Raw genomic sequence first — 16359 nt, forward strand, 5'->3', positions numbered from 1 at the left:
TTTCTGAATCACACATTTTTCACCAAATTATTATTCTTCATACACCTTTTTGTTATGCATAGAAGCAGGTAAGGGTAAGAGTAGTCCCAGAGAACGCCACAAAGCATTTACAAGGTTAAATCCCAATCCTGTAGTCTCGTTGTACTCCCAAGAGAGCTCTGTGGCATTTCTCATGTCCACCAATGTCCTCCAGTGTTCTTCAAACTACAGGATCAACACCTTGGTCAAAGGAGACGGTCATGAGATTTTAATGGATCTGCACTAAAATTTTTATCATATCTTTTATGTCTGTAATGTAAGCACAATTAAATAACCCACGGCACTGAACGTTTCACTCAGCTATCCAGGGGTGAATATTACCATTTATTTGGGGACTTGTCAAAGTATTATTTTCATTAGACTAATAAATACTGTAAAAGTCAAAATAAAAAATGTTATAAGTTCTGGAACATGTCTTATCTAAATCTATATGATCTGGAAATATTTAGCAGGGGAGTTCAGTAATACAAAACAGAAACAGAAAGGGTCCTGGGTAAAGCCTTAGGGAAATGCCAAACTATTAATTACACATTAAGCGAATGGTTTTTATTTTTATATTGAAACAGCAACTATTTAAAGTCTATGCTACAGTACAACAAAAAATTATTCTCTGATATAACTTAGTGCAGAAGTCCGAGTTATTTTGATCCCTAGAGTCGAAGTGCCTTAAAAGATTTAAAAAATTGCATTGAGATTTTTTTTTTAAATTAGGAAATAGGAGAGAGAAATTCTGACCCATTAGCACAGAACTTGACAAACAATAATTATAAATCAAAGCTATGCTCTGCAAATATTTTTGCAAGTTTAACAGTATACTTGCAATTTATTTTTCTCACCTAATTTTTTTCCCCAAATTGATCAATATTGGTAGATATCAGCAATACTCCTAATAGTTCTGATGAAGTCAAAAGGACTGCCCTCATGTGTAAAAGGAGAATGGTTGCCCAATCAAGCCCAACAACTGTAACATGTTGTTGGTTGCACTGCTGGCCATCCCTCTAAACTAATAATAAATAATGAAAATGATCTAAAAAAGGATCCCCAAATACTTCTCTTTCCAAGGGAAAATGCCTTCCCAAGGCATGACCGTAAGCCTTTCACACTCTGCACAAACATGAGAAATTTGCTTTTGTGTGCAAAGCCCCCTTCAATATCCAAGTCATGCTGCACACACTTGTGTGTGTGTTCACACAAAGGCATAAGCTGTATCATCAAAATGCAGACACTTCCAGGATGGAGAAGAGACTCTAATCAGAGTAAGGATGCTCCTTTGCTCTGGGGAAAAGGTTGTTTTGGTCAGAACATGAGGATAAATCCTCCCCTAGTGTGTAAAGCACCATGGGATCTTTAATGTCTAGGCTGAGCAGACATGACCTCAGTTTTCTGAGGTTTCCTTAATTCCTCAACTCCCACCTGTGAAAGGTCACAGAGACGTTCCAGTGTTACTGCATTTGTGCTTTGCTTTGGATTTTTGGGAGGACTGTTTTGGGGTTTAGCATGTTTGCAGTTTTTTTCTTCTTTTATTTGACCAACTTGTTTTCTCCTCAAATTTGCCTGGTCCTCAGTACCAAAAAAGTCATTTTCTGTGAAAGCCTTGGATGCACGGTCAGGGTAAAGATGTAATCTAGAATCTGAAACTAGACAGAATGCATCATTCCATGAATCTGTGCTCATCTTGGTCTTTTTCATCCTTCAATGGCAGAATGCAGACCAGTAGCTGCAAAAGTACAGTAAGCACAGATAATTTGGACAGTATGAAGAGGAACTGGAGAAGCTAATGTTCAAGTTAACCACAAAAATCATGAGAAAATAAAGACAAAATCTGTCTTTGAGCAAAAAAACCTTCTCCACTAACTATAGTCCTTCAGGTGTCCTGGTCTGCATGAAACCCTGTGTGTTGAACTCACCATCCAGCATTAAAGGGAACCTCAGAACCCCTGAATTAAAGAAGAAAGCGGAAAAGAACTGAGGAGAAATATATAAAATAAATCCTCAAATATTCTTGTTTAGTGGAAACATTTCTCCTTCTTATGATGGTTCCCATCCAATACAGATGTACCTGTCTCATTGTTGATAGTGATTTCTGCCGTCTGTTACATGTGAGCAACTGCCTTCCCTTAGGTAAGATTAGCAACCTGCCTAAGCCTGTGGTCTCTCAGCACTGTCCACAGACTGCTCCACAGAAGATGCCTAAGATTTGCAAAGGTGTATGACATTTATATGACTAAAAATTAATAAAGCTTCCTTTTCAAAGGAATGCAATTTTCAGGACAATCTTACGATCCCTTCCCGGTTACATTTTGTACTTCTTAAAATAGCTGCATGTGAAAAAACTGGAAAGCATGAAGTCCTGCTTAGCAGACAATGCACTGTAATTCATTGACACGGGCTTGGATGCAAGCTACAGTGACTCTAATGCCCTGCAGGTCTTCCATCAGAAATTAACACAGCAGTGATGAACACTCTCTCCAAATGCACATTCTTATTTGTGTGCATGTGATAACATTCTTCCTTGTAGTCTCCCAGGAAACCTGAGAGAGGACTTGTGTTACCCAGCCTCACTCAGTCCTCCCCTCCCACAAGGATATTATCCACTTGACTCACTAGTTAAGGTCAACATAACCTTGAGGAAGTTATCACAGTAAAGCCACATGCATTTGTCTGCAGCAGGAGGAATAGCACAGCACTCTGCAGAAACAGGGGTTTGCTTTGAGGAAACTCACAGACCTGAATCAGGTGAGATCTCATAATGTGCCAGGGCCATTTAAAACCCAGAGCTGATCAGTGCCTACTGACACAGAGGGCTACCAATGGAAAATGGGGTAGAAGTCATTGCATAATGGTGGAAAGAAGGGACTGTCCATAGTAGTTCATTGTCCCGGTTTAAAAAGTCAAAATAAGCTTGCCAAAAGATGTTTTATCTTTTTGCACTCTGTCTTGCATTTATTTTTCTCTGTCTGCCTCCTCCCCCAAGTTCCACTGGTTACATCCTTTGCTTATTACTCTAGACTCATAAAGCTGTAAAAATACCTTATTTTCAACCATTGACTATTCATAGATCTTCTAGCCCATAGTTCCTTTAATGAAGTCTCCAAGCAGAATTTCCCATATCGTTATCTGTTTGGTAATAAAGTATATCTTAAGGCAACATCCTTTTACAATATATGAACTAGAGCTGGGCAAGCTTTTCATAGCAAATGTTTACTTAGTAGACTAAGCCTTTTGTTCACTTTCTGAATTATTATGGAGAAACTTTGCCTTCAATTCATCTGGTTGTTATTCACAACCGTTCAAATAACAGTTTCACTGAACATATTTCAGCTGTTTAGATGTTCTCAAATGACTCATTTCAGTTCTTTCTTTTGCTATTTGTTATATGCTATTTACTCTTCAAGGGCTGTACTTGGTTTTACCCCACCTGGTGACAATATTACCTAATTCTCACATTACTTGAATGTTTATGGAGAGAAGTAAAATCAAAGGGATTTCATTATGCCCTCTTTTCTACTGTAGTCTGTTCCAAACACGTATTTCTTACAAAATTTTGTAAAAATATATAATAAGTATCTGTGACGAGGCCTATTTTTCATTAATAGCCTTTCAATAAAAGTAATTAGGTATATCCGTATTAAGGGAAATCATTAAAAGATCTGAGAATTCCATCTAATTGAAATGACAGTTTCAGTCAAATATCCAAGGTTCCACCTAAAAGTAACAAGGCAATGGAATATGAGACTTCATTAGTTCTGTATCTCACTGAGCTTCTTCTTTTGTTGAAATTAGCATTTCTAAATACTTTCGTACAATATTCACCTGACTTTAATGTGATCTAAGTAGCATACATATCTTCAGAATAACTAGTATAAATACATGGTATGTTTCTGCAAACATAAATCAGAGACAGAATACATGCCACTTAATCTATTTCAAATTATTTTGATTGTTACACTTCATAACATAGTGTATCCTGTCCATCTCCTTTTTTGCATTTCAAGAGATTCCCAGAAACTGTAAAACTTTTATCTAAATCTCTATTTGCAGTGCTGCAAAACTAGAGTATACCAAGTCAGGATTTAGTTCTGCTCTGTATTGTATGCCTCATGGCTCTGAAAATAGAATTTTTGCAATTGTTTTCTCCACACATGCAGAAATGAACAAAAGCAACACAAAATCGTTAACAAGAAAAGAGATTAAAAGAATTACAATCAACCAAATTCTATCCTGAAGTCAACAATGGAGCTGCAAGCACTTTTTTAAAGGGAGTGTTTAGCATCTAAGTTCTCACATTTGAACACAGTATCTGGTAAACTTTTTCTAGAAATCAATACTTTTGTATTGAACACTAATGAACTGTGATTCAGGGAACCAGGTAAAAAATACTTTGAAACCTCTTCAGGTGTAGCAAATATTGGAACCTCTATCACAAGCTTTTACTTACTATATTATGTGATCATGTGTTTTCCTTTCAATCTGTTAAAGTTATCACCATGAGAGCAATTTCTTCAGATTTCTGCTTAAAATTGTAGCTTTAACATTTACTGCATTTTTGCAATTTATCACTCTTTATGCCCTAGTATAGTACGAGCTCTTCAATTTGCTTAAGCAAATATTGGCAGCAAATCAAAGAAAATACTGTAAGTCCATGGAACACAATTTTAAACTAACTATGGAAAGTATGGCAGGAATAGCCATGATGTGAAATATGTTAGACATACTAATTTTCCTATGTGGTATATTCTTCCCTGACTATATGCATACAAAGGAGAAAACATAACCTATGAAATGTTCTATTTACTAGTTCCTGCTACGTCTTCAGAAATACTCTATTATTTTTTTTCCAAGGGTCATTACAGCACTACTTAGACAGAGCTGGCAACCTGACTAATGACATTTATTAATCTTAGTATCATGTTTCTTCAGTACTTTCATTAGTGACATTTTTCTCTTAGATCTACATTTTCTAGAGCTGTACACAGCTTTTTATTAAGCTTTTTTGTTACCGGGAACTCCAGCAGGGCACCAGAAAATAGTGCTATAAAAGACAATTGGGATACTGTCTGTGAACTTGCCTGGACCTGCATACATCCACCAAAGGATAGCATTCCACCAAGGGGTGGCTTGCAACATGCTAGGCACAAGCTGTGTTTAATTCAGCAGCACTGTGGTCAGGACCTTGTTAAGCTCCCTGTGGAGTTACACTGGATTTCTACCAGTATGATTGTGATTAAGATTTAACTGTGACATCTAGCTGTAAAAATTTCTCTCCTTCCAATTTTCCAGTGGCTGTAGAGCTCAATCTTCTCAAACACTTATCTTCTTTTCCATTTAAATTGCATGCAGGTACCCCAGAGCGTATGAACACATTTAACACTCAAGACTCCAGTGCTGTCCTAAAGGAATTGTCATAAATAATAGAAAACCCATGACCTAAAAAAACCCAAAATAAAACAAAGACAAAAAAAACCCCAAACAAAACCCCAAACTGTAATAATCCATGATACATATTTTTCATCAGCACTATACAGCCTTGCTGAAGGTACAGTTTTGCAGATACTGTAAATTTTTTTCTGTCTGGAAATCAGTCACAATTCAAAATGATAATAAAATACATGATTTTATAAAACTCTATTTTACATTCATAAGAAAACCTTGCTTTTGCAGCTCAGCTTTCATTGGTTAGTCTTGGTTTTCCCATGATGGACATACCATGAACATTTGTAAAAATAAATAATAGAAGCAAACTTAAAAGTATATTAACAACCTCCCTTCATAATCATCCAGGAGCTTCATGCCTGGATGGTAGGCATAGACAACTGCTCACACATTGGTATCTAACAAAAAGAAAATCATCCCAGGTTTCCTATTGGAGTAAACTCCCCCCACCCCTTTCTTGATTTTTGGATTAACGTAGCCTGTGATGAAGTCAGCAAGCACCAGTCAAGCCCAGGCTCCTCCTCCAGTACTCTGTGAATGTGTTCCCCCTCATCAAGGTATCTGTTGGCCTCCACCACCCTTGTTCCTTCCCTGTTCCTCCCTCTTCTCTGCCCCTCTCATCCTTTTGCTAAAGCACCAAATGAAAGATCACTGCCTATTATGTGACCCACACAGAAGAGCTGCAGCTAAAAATACTTGATTAAGGTAATTATCTAATGCCATTCTTCAGCTCAGTCATGGACTTGTTATAAATGCAATGGCAAATATCGGATAAATAAAAGACAATTTATTAATAACAAAATATCAAGCACAAGAAAAATGAGAAAGCCACAAATTAGGAGAATATCAGCGCCGCGCTGGGTGGATAGGGGTCCGCACCGGGGTACAAGACTCCCAAATCCACGCCGATGCAGCTTTCAGTCCAGCATTTTATAGGGTTTTTCTGCCCTTAGGCAGTCCAGGTGTCCAGGATGGGCTGAATAGTCCGAATTTCTTTTCGATGGCCTTCCCGGATCTCGTCAGGTCTCATTGTCTCATTCCGGGAAAAACTCTTTCTTATGTCAATTTCATGTGTTAGTCTTATGCTGATTTCATTTTGCTTGTTGCGCTGGAGAGTTGATGAGATCGCCAGCGGGTTGATGAGATTGGCATCGTTGTCACGAAGGAATTTCTTCCTTGCATTGGCAAGGAAGTGATTCTTATCGAGGTTGGCCAGTGTCTTTGTCTAGCTTGATGATGTTCATCCTGTCTTTGCAACTGAGACTGGCAGGCTGGGGGGGAAATGGTTAGCCCTATACTGGATTTCACAATTTTATTAACCTTATTCCCTATTACACATCAGGTTATTATTTTATACCCGAATTTTTACCCAAAATTTATCACAGACTACACTGCATTTATTTACTCCATTGCCAATTCCAGTCATGATTTCGACCATACCCTGTGTCAGAGACAACTGGAAAGGCCTCAGAGAAGCCTTGAATGAAGAAGTTGGATGTCTGTTTCAGGGTGGACTTAGGCAGTACCCATCAAATGAGTACCTGGTTATGTTTTGCGTGGAACTAATATTTAAAACTTGGATTACCTACAAATAAAAATACTACGGCACTGGACCTCCTCCCAAGTGTATTCCCCAGATAAATGGTAGAAAAAGAGATTAATTAATCCCAACCCATTGAGACAGACATGAACAGTTGCATAGCTGAACTCCAATCTCAAGCAACCAAGATTCACAACACCAGGCAACTGTGTGGTTCTGACAATGGAAGAAGAAAAGACTGAATGCCAAAATGTACACTATCTGAATTATTGGTGGTGAAATAGAAATAAGCCCTTCTCCACACGTGCTAGGCTTCCCACACATGCAGTTCAAGTCAGAAATCCCAGGAATGGGGCCCAGTACCCTCAGCACCAAGAGGACATATATCTAGAGCTAGCTAACAGAAACATGGGCAGTAATAGAGTATTAGCAGCCTCTTTCCACCCCACAGGTTAAGCTCCTTTCCTTGAGCTGCAGAACACACTTCTGCTTGAGGTCAAGAGCTCCAGAGTAACTGTTGAAGCCCTTTCCAAAACGAGGCACAGATCATTATAGTGTTTGAAAAGCTGTAGGACAGCAATTCTACTACCATCAGTGTCTTATGCGGAAGCCTACTGAATAGAGCACTTGAGCAGTTCGCCTTTATACCTGAAAGGTGCAAGCTCCCTGACCTAACCACAAGACATCACTCCAGGCTCCCAGGTGAAAATCACATAAACACGGCAGAGTATCCTGCTGGGAGACTCACCTGGAAAAAGAAGAACCCATGTTCCAGTCTCTGCTCTAAGGCCTACAGAGATGTTTTCCTATCCGTTAATTCTTCAACGCAAAATAAAAAATCACTCCTAATGCTCTGGAAACACACTGAAGAAATCACTAAGAGCAGATCAAAGGCAATTTCATTAATGTAACAATTATAAGGCATTAAATGGTAGCCACTGAGTCTTGGTTTTTTTTCTGCACCACAAGAGGAACTGAGAACTCTTGTGGCATCCTTCAAAAAAGAGAAAAATCCTTTTCCCAAAATGGGTGGTAAAAATAGTTCCAGATTTTTTTTTTTTTTTTTTTTTTTTTTTTTTTTTTTTTTTTTTTTTTTTTGAGCAGGGGAGTGAAATGAGCATGGATTTTTCACACCTTCAGTAAGAGCACTAATCTCTAGATTTTGTGAATAGGGGGGTCATAAAAGAAGAGACAGCCACAAACTGTGAAAGAAAAAATGCTCTGATGCATTCCTTTGAAGTTTTAGGGATCTTGTCCTGAGAGCTGGGACTGTCCTGTTCTTCTAAGAACATGTAGATCTTTCACATTTGGAGACATAACTCTAACTCAAGTGTGAGCCTCAGCTGCAGACATCCTGATTTGTTTATGTTATTAAGACATGCTGACATTTAGCTGACTGAAGGTGATGAGCTATGTAATGCTCACAGTAAGATAATTCACATCACTACTTACAGGCACCCATTGTGTAAAGACTGGGTGGGTGATTTTCTCAACAACAGGAAAATGCATACTACCTCATCCTAGCTACCAGCAAGTGTTTGGGAGGCCTGTCTAGTTACCATGTTTCATACAATTGTCCTTGCAATTGCTACTACAGAGACATGTATTATGTTCACAATTCCCCTTAATCAGAAGATGAGATTAGTTCCAAAAGGGTAATTACTATTTATTTCTCTACTTGCTGTTTTTCTGGGTTATGATTTAGATGAAATTTCAGGAAATTTGTGTTCTTTTTTTGTCCTGCAGACTTTTCCAGACTACTTGCAAAGCCACAGATGTCAAGAAGGAAAAAGGAAGGCAATTAAAAAAAGATACTCTAGAGAAAATAGAACTATCATCAATAAACAACCGAACAAGAGAAAAATATTAATTCATTTGGAACTTGAATATTTATGTAGAGTTTCAAAAGAACAGCTTTCTCTCTCCCAGACACAAGCAATTTCCAAACTGCAAAACAGGTTTGGAACTGTCACTCACTTTTGGTAGCATTAGACAGAGAGCAGGAAGCAGTGGGGTAAAAGCAGAATTGACACAGATCAGGAGTACTTAGAACTTGCTATCTAGAGAAACATCTGCTTTACTTCCATCACAGATTAATGAAACACCTCACTAATGTTGTGCATTTGTGGAGAGCACGAAGGTCTGTAGGCAGCACACATATTATAGAGCACACTACTCCTGTGCATTGCTTTTGAGCATCACCACCAAAGGCTTTTTAAGATTCTGCAGCCATGGAATTAGCTGTGGTATTGCCAGCCAGCTGTGTATCCTCCATGGACTTTGGAACAAGCTATAAAAGTAAAAAAGAAAAACATACTTTGCCAGCTCTTTGCAAAACAGAGCCAGCACTTTAAAACCAAGTGGGTCCTTTTCCGCCTGGCAAATCTTGAGGTCAGCCTCACAGGTCATCACTCGGGTTTACGTCAGGGACCAACTGGTTGGGTTCAGGCAGGCTCGGGTTGGTCTGGCAGGCTGCATGAAGTGAACAAAAGCCAGACCAAGACAAAAAGTTGAGGGAGTGTGATAGGAGGAAATTGAGAAGACTGTTCCAAAGGCTTTTAAATTATGATGCCCATGTTGTTGCAATACTATTGGAAAACTAAATTAATTGCTCTTTTCCTCAGCCCCCCTCCTGCTGTGGCTGTATTTCTTTTAGCTAAAGGCCTGCGCCACTAAAGATGCATCCAATTTCCATGCTGTCCAAATGCTTGTAATCACAGATTTACAGTAAACTGAGCTATCATGAAAAAAAGGCTGTTCATTAGGTGGCTCTTGGCCTTCAAAATTTCCAAGACAACAGAAGTAGTGGGAGGTAATAAATCTACCCTAGAGAGGGCTAATTTCCAAAAAATTCTGATCACCTATTTTCTTAAAAGCAGTGGACTTGAAAAATTTCTGTTCAGGAACTCAAAAGCTGAGGTACCTTGACTCTATGGTCAGTCTATAATCACTAGTGGAAAAAGAAAAGCTGACTATAAGATTTTAGTTTACAGTTACATTACTGGAAAGCCAAAGGTTTTCTAGGCACTGTAAAACCACATAATAAAACTGGAGCCCATTTTCTGTAGGAAACCATAGATTCTGTAACTTTGCAATCAATCTGTAACATAAATTGCAAGGATGCAGCTAGATGGAAACAAATTTTATTTAGTACATCAAAGTAAAAATCATCTAAATTTTGCTCATCAGAGTTTCACTTGGCACATGTTGACAGAATTTCATTGGTAGCACTCCAAGGAAACACTACTTGTTATTTTTGAGATCTATCACCTTTTCCTGAGTTACTCTGTAGCCATTAAACAGCCCATGAGTGCAATCACAGCTATGTATACTAACAAGTTCCCTGTACAGCCCAAAGAAGTATCTTTAATTGAAATGGTAAAGCATGAGAAATTCCTTTTGTTTGCCCTTCTCCCCTTAAATGTGTCTTTTTAAAGAGTGAGGGTTGTTTTCTGTTTCTTCTTACTCTTCCGAGTTTTGTTTCTTCGTAGTTTATTCATGTAATTCATTGCAGACATCAGGACAGTAACCTCTGTAGAAATTGCTAGTGGCCCACAGAGCTAGCATAAAATAAAAAGTTACAAGTCTACATAACCTTAATTTTATGGTTATAAGCTATATTTACTGCTATATCATAAGTTTGAAAAGACTGCTAAGTGTTCAGTGTGGGAATGTAGGGAATTTCTCTTAAGTTAGTTTTATGGAGAAATGTGTTGTTAAACTGTAGGAAAAGTTACAGTCCTTTCAAGTCCTCCAGAGCTGAATGCCTATTAGGCATTTTTAGGGTGTGTATAAAATACCCCAACCACTCCCTCAATATCACTCATTGAAATTCAGATTCGGGACCTTTGCTCTGTTCAAGTCCCTTTGGTTTTAACACTGTAAACTAACCTGAGTGAGAACGTTATCAAGAATCAAGGTGGTAGAATTTGCTCTTTAACTCTTGCCCACCTGGACTTCTTTGACTTGGAAGCATTTCTCACTGTAACACATAGATATGGTGCAGCTCAGTGAATGTACAGCAAAGCTGAGACTTTATCACCATGAGAGATGGGAGTGCTCTTAGTACTTCTATCCTGATTTTATCTAATGAGCCTGGGCAGGCTGCAATCACCTAGGTGCCTCAGTTTCTCCACCTGTAAAACTATAATGACTACTTTCAAACACACTGAATTCTCTTGTGACCTGCCAAAGAACAAATGCTAAGCAAGAGAATGGACTGTTGCTCCACACATTTCTCAGCCTCTCCTGCCCTCAATCCCTCACTCTCCTTTGCCAAGGTATGTCCCCTCTCAGTTTGCTGGGTGACCACACAATAAGCTGGACTGAACACTGCCTGTAGACAAAGACTTACAGAATGCCTGTGTTATGGAGTCAACCTGCTCTTGTACATTAAATCCACGTACATTGCCTCTAGAAGGTAGACTGACACAACTGTTACGTGACAGAACCAGCCAGAATGTGGAGACAGGGTCAGAGGGCCTGTCTGCATGAGAGGTACTGCCATGTCTGCTCCTGATGTGCTCCTGATGTGCCATGGGTTGGGGAACACAGGGCTCAGGGAAGATGGCAGGGAAGAGAGAAGCCTGCATTGAAGGCTATGCACTGTTCAGGTTACCCTCTAGCTTCTTGGTTTGATGCACAGCATGCCCCAGTCATTTGAAAAATCTCCCTTCTTATCTCCATTATTTTAAATTACACCTGTTATCCATATCTACTGCAAATGTTGAAGTTTCTCTCTTCTCCCTGTTGCTCACATCATTATCATTTTAATTCTGCATCGATTTTTATAGGAAACAGTTTATTATTTTTTACAGAATGTCAAGAGGATCTGAATCTGAAACAAGTCTTTGCAATTCAGCCTACAGTGTCATCTAAAACATGAAAATAAATTGTGTGATAGAGAAACTGAGGAACAAAGGCTTTCTGGCATTTGCTTTCTCTTTCAGGCATTAGGGTTTATTAGAGTGCAAGGAAAAAATTCCTTTTGTCTTCCAGCTACAGTTTGCTAGCAGCATCTTTTGGTTTTAAAAAACTGATTATCTACTTTTCCAGTGGAGGTCATGAAAATAAATTTTAGACTGGCCAAATAACCCCTTGAAGTTTAGTTTACCTTCTGCCAGATTTCTGAAAAACAGTAATGTCATTCTGCAATGCCCTCTGCTGGGAGACGCAGCCTGGAGCTGGAAGGAGAGCTACCACTTCCCGTCCTCCAGCAAGGAACAGATATTTACAATAAGATGGACTGGATTTTTACCTTCTTTATGAAATCCTAACCGTGCTGAAGTCAGTGAGGTCCTAGATTTTAATTTAAACTTTGCTCTTAAATATTCTTCCTTTGGAAAACTGCACTGGAAAAAAAACTTATTCATTTCAAGTCGAAATGAAAACCTCATTACTCGCTTACAGACATGAAAATCTCTTTTTAGCAGCTGAGCTTCTAGAGGGAGGTTCTATGAAGAAGCTTTCATCTGAAAAAGACTTTGTTCTTCTTGCTATTCTTTTAAGTCGTTTAACTGTAAAAGTCTGTACAAAAACACACATGTAAATGACATTCATCTTACACAGGTGTGATTCTACCTAACATGTATTTTCACTGACCAGGATTCTTGTACTGGGAAAAGGAAGCTAAGCAGTGAAATATCGTGCACTGCTATGCAGTGAAACCAAGGAGTGTATCTGAAACCTGATGTGTGACAACACCAGCCCTGTCAGCTGCCACATCTGTCCCCTTCTGAGATGCAGTATCCTGGGGCCTCAGGATTCTGAATCAGCCCCATTGAGGAGCAGGACATTAATGTGAAGTTCACACAAACAGCCCCACATGCACATTCACACCATGCCCCTGTGGCTTATGGGGCAGTTTTTCCTAGCTCTCAACTCTTCTGGAGAATCATCCCTGAAAAATATTTTCCAGCCTTGGCAAGGATGAAAGAACACTATCTCTGCTCTGGTTTCAGCTCCCTCAGCCAGGCTGGTTTTACATGGTGTTTGTCTCTCACCACAGCTGTGCAATGGGCAGCAAGCAGGAAGGATTTTTCCACGGTAGTCCCCAGTCCTCTGTGCTTGATGCTTTCTCCTTCCTACTCACATTCTTACAGCCTAGGTCCTTCCTGGCAGCCCAATTATCTTATATTTACTACTACTTATTATTTCTAGCTGTTTAATGGAAACATTTTTACCTTGTGATATGTTCTCTGCGCTGACCTGCTTTATCACCACGTGCCTCCCTCTGCTCCACTTTACAGGGACTGACACCCTTGGTGCCAAAGAATGCAGGTGCAGTAAAGCTGCACAGTGCCTGGCAACACCATTTTTATTCAAAGTTACACATAATTATCATTGATTTGGAAGTGTGACCTCCTTGTTACACAGCCTTACAAGCTGACAGTTTTTTTCCAGAAATGGCTTTCCAATGTTTGTTATCCTCTCAGGGAGATCGAAATGTCATGGTTATAAGAAGCTTTGAGGATTATGCCATGTTCATTAAAAGGCCCCCAGACAAGTATTTTTTTGCTTTGTATACTGTCCTGAAAAATCTTCTGCTTCTCTGAGTAAGCACCACATCACACTTATTTGAAAATGAACCTGTACGTTTACAAACATCCAAAATTAAGTTTACCCCTCACAGCAAGGGCTAAGAGTGTCATTCTAAACACTTAGCTGTTCTTCTCAGGAACAGTTTCCTTTACAAGAGAACTGTGTAGCCTAGGCAACAGGTGGTGGCTGCTCACACACTCTAACCTTGAAGTTATGAATTGAGAGGAAGGTTGGAAGTAACTGGAAGTTGTTCCAGTCCTCATGCCCCTCACGGGTAAGGCAGCTGTGCCTGCAAACTGAACTGAAAATCCACCCTCTGAGCTGGCACCTTCGTTGGAAGGATTGACAGGGAAGTCCAAGACTGGGATAGCCTCCAGCTTAAACTGTCCTTTGATCCAAGGCTGTCTCTCAACATCATAAACACAAAAGTGTTATATGAGCAATCTTGCACACACTGTTAGTTTTGCTGCCAAGAGGTCTTTCAATGAGTTGTCTCCAAGTCTGTTATCTTTAGTAGAAAAATTGCATTCACAGGAATGCTCGCTGGTGGTTAAAATTATGGCAAAAAATCTAGATATAGCTCTGAATTTTCTCATGTTGATGCATTGTACTACTAATAAGAAATAAGGGTTATCACTCAAAATGATGTTATACTGAATTGTGATGAGGAACAGGATTAGAGTAATATCCTGTAACTGGGAGCAAGGAATTGTACAGTTCTACCTATGCTGGAGGTGGCAGAACACCTTGGGGAGAGGCAGCCACTGCATAATCTCCATCTCAACTTCTGGGGCAAGAAACTGCAAGGCAGAAAGGCTTGGAACATGTTACCACCATATCAAACAGGAGAGTGCCTCCCTGCAATCATTTCCCTTTTGTCCGGCAATGGGTAGCACTCGGAAATTACTTTGGTATTACCTTGCTCTGCTGACCCTTATCATTACTGAGCCCCAGAGAGTTCATTGTTCAGAGAAGAGGGCTGAGAATACTTCTGGTCAACCTCAATTTAGGCTTACTTTGGTTCCCAGAGAAAACAAAAGAGGGAAATTAACATCCTGCTCTAGAAAACTGGTTTCGTTGTGGGGGTTTTTTTGTTGGTTTTTTGGGTTTTTGGGGGGGGGGGGTTTGTTTTCATCACTGTTGTGGCAAAATCCAGTTTTATCAGCACTACTGAGAAAGCTTTCAGTAGCCTGGAGATTAGGAAACGTTATGGCTTCCACCCAGGACAGCCTTCCAGCTTTCTGTCCTCTCTTCCTAAGGATATATTGAGATAGTATATTAAAAAAAAAAAAAAAAAAAAAAAAAAAGAGCCATCATTATCCAAGTGGTCATTGTGTACTTTTCCAGCCCTCAGCAATCAGTAACCTTTCCATTTGCACCCAAACAGTCAGTAGGAGACATGACTGGAACAAGACACTTCACTGATTTCCTAAGAGAGGACAAAATTCAGGCCATGACCTCAACTCCTTTCTCCTGGCCACAGCATAGCTGAAGGCCCAGTATGTCAAATTCACCTCAGTGTGATTCCAGGGACTAGTCTGGAATCAATTTGACCCAGTAAGTCTCTTTGATTGCATCAGGCCTTTCAGAAGTTCTGAACAACAAGGATCTTAACAGCAGGCAGCAATCCGCACAAAGCCAATCTTTTCAGCTCAACAATTTTTAAAGGTCTGTGCCTTTCTTCTTTTTGGTTTCAAATGCTTTCCAACTGAGCAAATGCTCCAACGAGTTCATGGGAGAAAGCCTCGAGGCACCCCTGACTTTGGCACCGTTATCCCATAGACACTCCATACATTTTTTGGCACCTTGCAACAGACACACTGACAGCCACAGGATTGATGGAAAGGGAAAGAAGCTGTTTTGCAGTCAAAAGAGAATGTACTCAGATTTCTAAGGCCATTTGAAAGAATGCCAGAATGATACTGGATTTCGGCATTCTTAAGCTCCTTTAAGATGATGCAGCAAGTGGTCTTTTCCACATGTGATGATGTATTTCAGGACAAGAGTTTCTTCAAGATTTTCCAAGCCTGTGGGCTCCTGATCCTTTTTCAAATTACAGAGATGATAGCATACTGGGGAGAATTGTGATTAGTTTAAACTCTCCACAGCTGCAAGAGATGAATGTAAAAATTCCACCCAAAAATCCACTTCTTCTGGATTGAATTTACCTACATGACACAGAGTCCTGGCCAAGGGACCACTTAAAAGAGCTGGAGCAGCATCAACACTATTTAGTTTCTTCCATCACATCAACCCAGCAAAGGCTCACCAACACATCTCCCCCAGCAGCACTGCCATGGATTGGGCAGGGCTATTAACAGTGACCTGAGATGTGTGGGGAGGAAAATGGAACAATGAAATAAAAGCTTAAGTATGAAAGAATTTAGACAGGGCTTGCAACTCATTAATTGAAATACCCAGAGAATTGTAAAATACCTTGTTACCAAGAGGCTTTGCTTGGAGCTCTTAAGGACAACAGATCCCACTTCATCACAGGCTGACAAATTTTGAGCCATCTTGGCATCAGAAAGGTACAAGCCCTGTGCTTTCTGTCTCAGCTGACCTGAGGAGATGGCAATGCTCTGTTTAGCTTAACAGGACCTCTTTCTCTAAATTGCTTCATCATATTTCTAAAAAAATATAATAAAATTCAGTGTTCACTGACACTATGGGCGGCGCACCCGCCTTGCGACATCTCACCTCTGGTGTGTCTCTGACAAGAGGAGAGATGGAGCTGGCACTACAAGACTGGAGACTGACACCTCCTTCGTTTGTCTGGATTTATTAACAGGGTGATAGGCGAGAAC

This window comes from Zosterops lateralis (genome assembly GCF_965231275.1).
Source record: "Zosterops lateralis genome assembly, chromosome: 1".
NCBI classification, from domain to species: Eukaryota; Metazoa; Chordata; class Aves; order Passeriformes; family Zosteropidae; genus Zosterops; species Zosterops lateralis.